The 9,802-nt window shown below is 38.7% G+C and overlaps 1 pseudogene; it reads left to right on the forward strand.

Annotated features, from left to right (window-relative positions):
• Positions 1-290: 290 nt before the first annotated feature.
• LOC114612334 lies at positions 291-2,366 on the forward strand (annotated as a pseudogene).
• Positions 2,367-9,802: the final 7,436 nt, after the last annotated feature.

Raw genomic sequence — 9,802 nt, forward strand, 5'->3', positions numbered from 1 at the left:
TTAAATCAATAGCTCTGTGAATCAGTAGAGATTTTTACACTCAAAAGAAGGCATTCACTTAATGAGCAAATGGTCATGTAGAACAAAAGCTTATCAATGATAGGTGTTGAACTTTGTACTGTGCTTCACGTTAAATAGAAAGAAAAAAATGGAGTGTTCCACGTGCTGTTTCCGATTACATTAGGAAACACAAGTCTAAGCTGCCGCGGGGATCAGGCTGTGACTGACAGAGGCCTGAGTTTTCCAGGAACTGCTTACCAGGGAGCCCATCTACAGCCAGAGATGTTGTCCAGAGGAACAACAACTAGCTGCCCAGCAACCTACCAGTTACAGAACCTGATCAAGCAGGACCCACCAGCCTATATCGAGAAGGTGGGACAGGGATCCCGCTCACTGGGATGCTCCTTTCTTTCAGTAATATAATCACTATAAATCCAATATGGAGATTTTCAAGTTACAACCAAATAACCCAGCAAAAAACTCGCAGAGCTGGTGATGTTCATGGCACAGATTGGCAACTGCTACCCGAAGCGTCTCAGTAACTTCCTGCAGGAGATGAAGGACCTGCTCTCCTACAACCACACTGTCTTAGACCCAGGTCTCTGCATGACATTTTGCAAAGCCTTGATCTTACTGAGAAACAAGAATCTCATCAATCCACCAAGTTTGCTAGAGCTCTACTTTGAGCTTTTGCCCTGCCAGGACAAACTCCTGAAGAAGACTCTGTACATACATACTGTGTACTGACATCAAGAACATCAACGCCAAACACAGGAACAACAAAGTGAACGTGCTGCTGCAGAACTTCATGCAAACCACGATGAGAGACAGCAGTGCAACTGCAGTCATGATGTCTCTGGATGTGATCATTGAACTCTACAGAAGAAATATCTGGTATGATGCTAAAACTGTCAATGTTATCATAACTGCATGTTTCTCCAAGATCACCAAGATGTTAGTTGCTGCCTTGTCGTTCTTCCTCAGGAAAGAAGAGGGAGAGGAGCAGGACAGTGACTCAGAATTCAAAGACGACGGGCCCACAGCGAGATACCTGCTGGTGCAGTATGCCATGGGAAAGAGGGCTCCAAAAACAAGAAGCTGGAAATGGTGATGAAAGTGCTGAAGAAACAAAAGAAGAAGAAGAAACCAGAAGTGTTTGACTTTTCCGCTATTTACTTGATTCCTGGTCTCCAGGAATTTGCAGAAAAGCTTCTGAAGCAGCGAGAGAGCTAGAAGGAGAGGCTTGAAGTGAAGATGATCTCATGAAGCTCATCTCCAGATTGGTGGGAATTCACAACTTTTCCTCTTCAACTTCTTCCCTTTTGTGCAAAGGTTTCAGGAACCCCACCAGACAGAAGTCAGGAAGATCCTTCTGTTCGTCGCACAAACCTCTCATCATCTGGTGCCCCCAGAGATTATTCAGTCGTTGTTGTGATGGTGACCAACAATTTTGTTACTGACAAGAACCCTGGGGAAGTCACTGCCATAGGAATCAATGCTGTAAATGAAATCACAGCTCAATGTCCTCTGGCCATGACTGAAGAACTTCTTTAGGACCTGACTCAGTATAAGACACACAAATATAAGAATGTAATCATGTCTGCCAGAACTTTGATCCATTTCTTCCGGACACTGAACCCTCAAATGTTACAGAAATTCCGGGGTTAACCCACTGAAGCCTCCACTGAAGCAAGAATATAGAGAATTAGATGCTGACGTTTACATCCTGGGAGCAGAGGTTCTAGAGTTTGAGAAAGAAGAGAATACAGAAAATGATGAAGATGGATGGGAAAGTGCCAGTCTCAGTGAGGAGGAGGAGGACGGTGAGTGGGTTGATATACACTGCTCTTCTGACAAGGAGCAGCAAGCAATTGCCAAGAAGCTGTACAGCATGCCCATGGAGGAGCAGAAAGCCAAAGTTGCAGCCATTACCACCAGTCGAGTTTTAACTCAGTATGACTTCCAGAAAAATCACATGGCCCAGATAAAGAAGGAAATGGATGCTGCCATGGGGAAAGCCCAGAAAAAGAAATATTTGGAAATCAGCAGTGACGAGGAGTCCAGGAGTGAATTGCTGTCTTTTCGGGACATTGAATGAACACCTTCATAAAAATCCCAAGTCCGATAAGGAGACTAGACTAGCAACTGCAATGGCTGGAAGGACAGACCAAAAGGAGTTTGTGAGGAAGAGAACCAAAATAAACCCGTTTTCCAGTTCTACAAATAAAGAGAAGATAAAGCAGAAGAACATTACGATGATGCTATACAGCCAAGAATGTCTGGTCAGAAATAGCATGCTTTTTCCAGGAGAATCAGCTAGCACTGAGAGAGATGCACCTTTGAAAAAGAGGAAAACAATGATGTAACTTATCTGCAAGTTAACCATTTCCTGCCCAATGCTGTGTGTATCAGCATGCTGAAAATTAGTAAATATTTACTTACCTGAAAAAGTCAAGGAACACTATATTTTATAAGCCACAGTGACATTTGTAGCAATTTGGTGTTTTTAATTGGGAGGTGGGGCTGGTGGGAATATGAAATGTAAATAGTAGTGATGTCAAGAACTCACTTCTAACTTAGACAGAAGTGCTGAGTGCTTTCTCATTCTTGCTGCGTATGAATGAGCCACAGCCCTTGACTGAGGGTCGATACACACATGGTGTTTATAATGAGCTGTAAATAGTTCCCGTGCAGCAGCTAGTCCTTATTCCTGGAGTCACTGGGACTGCTGGACTAACTGTGCAGGGATGGGAGTTATTCATGCACTTCAATCAGGACAGTGTTACAAGAGTTAAGAGGTTCTTGTAAACAGGCTTACCTGCTCAAACAGGCTCCAGCTGTACAGATTCCGGTAGGTAGACAGTTAAGCTCTACATTATTTTTTTAATGTGAAGTGTTTTGGCTGAGGACTCATTTTTCTTTTTTAAATTGCCTTAAGTCTAAATAGTGATTTTGAAATGCCCAGCAGGGTGTGGTGGCATATACCCATAATCCCAGCACTTGGGAAGCCAAGACAGGAGGCTTAAGAGTTTAGAACCAGCTTGACATACTGACTTAGTTCAGGGCAGCCTGAGCTACTTAGTGAGACTCTCATTGGGAACAGAAGCCGTGTTTGAGCTGTCATTTGAGTGACTGGTTCTCTGCTACCTGTTGCTGTAGGGCTTTTGTTTTCATTTTTTGCTGTGCTGGAGATGAACTCAGGGCCTCGTGCCTGCCCTGACCGGGTTCTCTCTCTGAGCTTCATCCCATCTCTGAGTGCCTACTCATCACGTGGGTTTGGCCACTTCCCCTTGCCTTGTTCTCAACCAAAGCTGGCATGTTGTTAGTAGTCAGATAGGTGGGTACTGTTACTGCCACATTTGAATCCATTCTAAGACCCAGTCTGCATGGAGGCTGCTGGATTTAGAAATAGTCTGATGCCTTTTGCCTCAGATTTCTTAGGTAATCTTGTCATGAGAAAATGTTTCATGGTCGGAGTAGAGGAAAGGACAGATTTCTGCCCCTCAGTTGGAGAGCAGTTGTTGGTGTTTGCCTTTCTTTCCATCGCTCTGTTCAGCTTCTGAGGTCAACTTTGATTTATTTATCCCTTATTTCCCCAATGGTGCCCCAGGTCACCGTGAGGGGGTTGCCCATCAGCCTTACCCAGCACAGCTGTGAAAGAAGTATCCAATGCAAATTTGTATATGTGAGACCTGAAATTGTCCCTCTGCTTTCTTCCCGTGTTCTTCACTGGTGTCTGCTTACGCATCAGGTCTGAGAGCATCTGGAGACTCGTGCTGCAGCTCTGTTGTGTGGTTTTTATTGTTGTAAGCCTTGCTTTCACCTCCCAGCTGCTGCAATTTCAGGCACACACTATCATGGACAGTTTCTAGGCTGCTAGGGGTCATTCCTAGGGCTTGGAGTGTAAATCCAGAATACCAGCACATCACGTGTGTGGCATTAGCAAATTTCACTGCTAAAGATGAACTGCACAGGACAGTCTCTCCTGCTCTTTGCTGTATCCCTGGTGCTAGCTAAATGTCTCCTACGATGTAGAGGACACAGCAGCTGTTTGAACATGTGAATCAATCCCACTGCCAAGGTTACTAACTGTAAATGTTAGAGCACCTATCTCTTTTTTTTAGTAAATCGTGTTTTGGGAGAGTATTTTTTTCTTTTTTCCTTTATAGTTATAGTTGCTATATTTATTTTAATCACCAAACCCAATGTTTAGGCAGCTAGTTTAAAATCCGTATTAAATATCCATTTTTGTATAAAGCACTGCTGTTTGTGGCTGTCTTTGTGTCATGTTGAAACTGTGAGTCCTTTGAGGGAAACATGATGTGTGAAGATCTAGCTGAGTTTCATCAGGACTCAGTCACTTCACAGAAGACACACACTGCGTAGTTTTCACATTGTACCACAGGACATGTGGCTTCTGTTGCGTGCATTCCCGATGTGCATGGTGGGCAGGACGGCATTGTAGAAAACAGTTCCTGAGTCCTGTGGTTAAGTCAACATGTTGTTGGTATAATTTTTAAATGTTACAATTGATACAAATGTTGTTTTTATTCCTTTCTAGTTTGTTGGAAATGTATAATGTACATAGAGTATTATATTGAAATTTTAGTTTAACTAAAATGTTTAATTTTTCTGAGTATCTAGTTAAACTATTTCATGTAACATATCTTTAAACTCTGTGTAGATAATGTTGTCTCCCAAATAGTACCCTATCATTCCTTCCATTGTTTTGAGTATATTTATTAAGATTTAAGGAATGGTGACACACACCTGTAATCCCAGCACATGGGAGAATGAGACAGGGCAGGAGATGCTATGGGTGGAGACCAGTCTGGGCTACTTAGCAAGAGAGCCCTCTGTCTGGGGGCTTGGGGATGGGGTGGGGATATGAAATGAGAGAGAGTAGAGAAAGCTTGGCCAAAAGAAGAAAGCTGGCAGCAGCTGGAACTCTAAGTCAGGTCAGGGCTCTGGGAATAAGCCTTTCCTGTCATCTCCGGTTTTCACCCATGTAAAGATGCAAAGGAAAGTCAAGAGCACAGCAGCTTCAGCAACAGTTAACAGCACAGCTCCTGCTCATCTAAGGCTGCCTATGTGTCATTTTCTTCTGCAGATTCTGCTCGTGTGTTTTATCAATCTCATTTTAGTGTATAAGTCGCTAAAGTGTGAAAAGTATTTGTAACATAATCCAGTACACATGTAGGCAATTATAAAAAAAATCCAGAAAATGTGTCATGTATTAGGGAGTGGGGATTGGTGTGGGGATCATGCATAAGTTGTATTTTCTTTCTACTTTCTGTGTCTTTCACAGTATACATGTATTTACTTATGTCATTGTGTAAGAAACCATTAAACAAAAATGAGGTGAGAAATAAAATTGTGTAGCAAATTAAAAAAAGAAAACAAACAAAACTTTCTGTTGTAAATAGCTAATCTGTTTATTTAAATTAGCGACAATAGTCCTAGAATGTTAACAAATTATCTCAATAGCTTCATTTCAGTAATTTCATTTTCAATATTTTCTACAAACCAAGTAACATAAAATATCCGTTAAGGTATTTTTGTGCTATTGAATAGTTTTCATGATAGTCAAGTAATTTTTCAAAATATTTTACATCATTTGTAGACTCACTCACTGGAACATATGAAACTACATTTCTCAATATCCTAAACATGCCAAGTATGGCAGCTCCACCTCTTCATTGATTCTATGACTACAGAATCAATATTTCCTTAATGCATAATTATATTCTCTTCATACTTCAAAGCCCAGGCTAATATCAAATACTCTAATAGTTATAATTATTTATACAGATCATGCCTAGTAAGTGGTCATCTTGTATGGTAGAAGACTTTGCATAATCTCCAGAAATGTGCACACACAGACACACAGACACACAGGCACACACACACACACACATACACACACACGCATATCTGTATGTTCCTGATTGTGGAGAAAAAAATAATCACTCCGTTCTGATACACACATTCTTGCCCATGTATTTGCAAGCAGACACATATAGACATGTATACATTTTGTGATTGTGAAAAAGAGAATACTTTATAGCTTATCAAAAATTGATTAATCCTTGGTGTTTGAATGAACACACAGGCCTTGGCTAGTGTAGACCAAGGAGAAGAGAGTGAGCCTATGTGAAGGGGTATTAACGATGCCTTCTAGAAAACATGGCAGCTATATCAGATTCTTTTGCATTGTGAAATTTCTCGTGGAAACATTGTAGGACTATTGTAGGAACCTTGTCAGAGAAACAAATTTAAAGGGCTGTTATTAAAATGAGCACTAGAAACTAACAGTCGAATTCAAGGATGAGGAATTATATGGAGGAACTGAGAAAATATCTTGGGGGAAAGATTTATTTTCATTTTCCAAATCTTTTAAAATAAATTTAACATAACTGCATGTTCTCCTGATAGAAATTAATTATAACATTGCTTAAAATAGTTGGAGTGAACATTTTATTATTACATTAGAAAAGAATGATTAGTACTTGTAAGAAGTCAAAGGGAGGTTCTATTAATTATCTCAAGTTCGAGCAGGGGCTCTGCTGGCTTGATCTTCAGGCATTTATGTTTGTATCTAAGAAGAAATATATTTTTTAAATCCCAGTTGAATAAACAACTACAAACAACCACAAAAGGCCGATTACCAGCTTAGTTCATAAATATACATAATTTTATTGTAATATAATTATGAAATAATAATATAGACACATTAAAATGTTGTATCCTAAAACAAAGAACTTTATTGCATCTGAAATGAATTAAAAGTGATCTTGAATTTAATCAGCATTGTCTGCTTTATTTTAAATATAGTTTTGAGGGACACAGGAAATCTGATCATTGCTTGAGTGCCTATTAAGCACATGTGAAAAGCCAAGCGCCAAGCAAGCACATCACACACACACACACACGCACACACACACACACACACACACACACCACATATACATATATAAATTTTGGTAAAAATAAACAGAAAGAAATAGAACATAAATATATACTCATATCAGTTTCACTGACTCAAATATAGTGACTCACAAAAAATCAGTCTTCACAAATGGCTCCAGAGTGACCAAAGAGAATCATAATAGCCATAGTCCCCCTCTTCTAATTAGCTTTCCACCTTGATAAATCATTCCACTTGCTGTAATAAAACTCTGAAGCCCCAAGAAAATCAGACTGTAACATATTTTGTTTTCTGCTACTGTTTACTGACTGATAAATCCAGATTTGACTGGCGCAGTGAATTTCATTATTAACCAAAGTGTCTAATTGTTTCTCTGTGCCTTCTCTTCTAACACAGAGCACACCACATCATCTTTCCTTGTGCCTCCTCCTCTGGAGAAATGACACAAGTCAGCAGGATGATTTTCTGTTTGAGAATGCATTGTCTCTTGGCTGTTTTCCTAGATGCATGTCATGCAAAAGGACCTGGATGACACTACTGCTTTATGAATGCTTTGTACTAAAGAGGTCCTGGCTGCCTTCAAAGCTACAAAGTCATCCAAACTTTTCGCTGATTGTCTTGTCATGATCTGTCATCACCTTAGATCTGCGGCTGCTGAAATACCTAAATCAGATTAGGTCTTTTGCCCTTCTTCCCAAGACAATTTTACTGGCTGCAAATGTAGTTTTGTGGAGTGTAAGATTTAAATCAATCTCTTTCTTTCTCTTATTTTCTCAATACATATTCAAATTGAAAATTTCTTATAAACTTTTAGTTACATATAAATATTTATGACTTTTAATCTAAAATTTGTTCATAAAAATGTAATAAGTTATTATAGATCAATAGTGTCAGTATATTTGTTACTGTTGAAACTCAAACAGAGCCTTTTGGAGGGCATTAAAAATTCTGATATTTTTAATTAAGCTTATCATTGCTTGGGTGGAAAAATTTGAGACAGCAAATGAGGAAGTTTGTACAATGGCTGCACTGGTCAAGTTAGATATTAGATAAGAGTTTACAATTATGTAACTATACTGGAAAGGACAATGACATTGAGACAGTGAACCCCACAGAGTCATAATTCTTAGAAAACTTGTACTGGAGGGAAAACATGGAATGTGGTACCACCCAGAGGAAGAACTTGTTTCCTAGTAAGAGATTCCACACTGTGTTAATTTTTCAAACCATCTTGCCTTACAGATTGGAATTTAGACAGTGGCTATGGTGAATTTACACCTTGTCCCAAAGTGCTTATGTACATCATCTATTTATATCTAAAGCTTGTGGGTTTGTTTGTTTCTTTGTTCCTTCAAAGCTGTGTTTAAAGGGCCATTGAACTTCATTGTTCCTCTTCACAATGTCAACAAATGAGGAATAAGCATCTTTTTTAATTTGCTTTTTCTTTTGCTTGTTGTTTGCTTAATGAACTTACAGGAATGTGTAGTTGGGCTTAAGCTGATGAAATGTCCAGGACACAGGCTCTGACCCACATAGCTCTAGTAACAGTAGGCTCAGACATTCTGATACCCACCAGCAACTAGAATAGAATGGGACTGTGCTCTGACTTTAATATTTGGTTCAGTGTTTTGGCCGTGGTCTTGGTATACAACTCATTGATGATTCTCCCTCATACTCTCAGGAAAATGAACTCTTGAGAGCGTGGTACCAAGTACAAGAGGACAAGAAATGGCATCAATATGCATCCCAGTATCCAGAAAATGGTTACAAATGGCCATAATAACAGAAACTAATTCTTGGTCCAGGTGTCTCAGTGGTAAATGACCTTCATAATCAGTTAGTTTATCATGTAAACTAAGAAAAAAATGACTCATGTGTTGTTTCTTCAAAGCTGCATTTAAAGGGCCATTGAATGTCATTGTCATGTCTTCCCATGGGTCATCCCAAGAATTAGGATAATACACATTTAAATGGAAAAGCTTGGTGTCTATACAGAGGTTTGTGTTTTTTTAAGCTTCTTCAGTAAGTATTGCCAAGATTACTGTTAATTTCCTGTGGCATCTTCTGTAGCAGTTCCATGAAAATTATTTCACATTAAAGTTGGCTTACTTTTGGTATGGCTTGTTGCAAGACCATTATCACAAGGCCATGTGAATATTAAGCATATATTCTATTATTTTTGTATTCTCAGATTTTATTTATTTTAATTTACAAACTACTTTCCAGAAAAATGAAGTTATTTTGTAAGAAATTACCTTATTTCTTGCCAAGAAATCACCTTGCACATGTAAGATTATCCTTTGGAAATTTCAAATTTAATGAGCACCACATTTCTAAGTAATAATGTTTGATATTTTATAAAGACATAGACTCTGTTTTTACATGAACTAGTATTAAGATCATTAACACTGACTTTTTAATAACTATGATATGACTCTCACTGCTTATAACAAGTATTTCATGTTTTCTCATGTGTCCTAGAAGAAAACCTTGAAATATGACAAAGTTATGGTTTCATTCAAAGAATTATTAAGTCAGTCAATGTTATGGAGGATGTTCTACGTAACAAGACAGTTTTTCATAGTTGTTGACATAAAATATGAATGTTACTTAAGAGTCACAGTTAGTTCTTCAAACTGACTCTCATGTACCTTAACTTTACAACTGGAAAGACATAGAGGGCAAAGCATAGGAAAGTTCTCATTTGTAATTACCCAGCATCTGAACTTGTATTCTTTGTTCTTCAAAAATACCCCTCTCACACCAAACTTGAAATAATCCTCTCCTTGTATAAACTTAGATAGTAGAAAAGAGAAGAATGCTGAAAAATATTTATATTTGTTCATTACTTTCCAAAGATGTCTGTACCATGAT

The sequence above is a fragment of the Grammomys surdaster genome, unplaced genomic scaffold (assembly GCF_004785775.1).
Source record: "Grammomys surdaster isolate TR1022 unplaced genomic scaffold, NIH_TR_1.0 126158, whole genome shotgun sequence".
NCBI classification, from domain to species: domain Eukaryota; kingdom Metazoa; phylum Chordata; class Mammalia; order Rodentia; family Muridae; genus Grammomys; species Grammomys surdaster.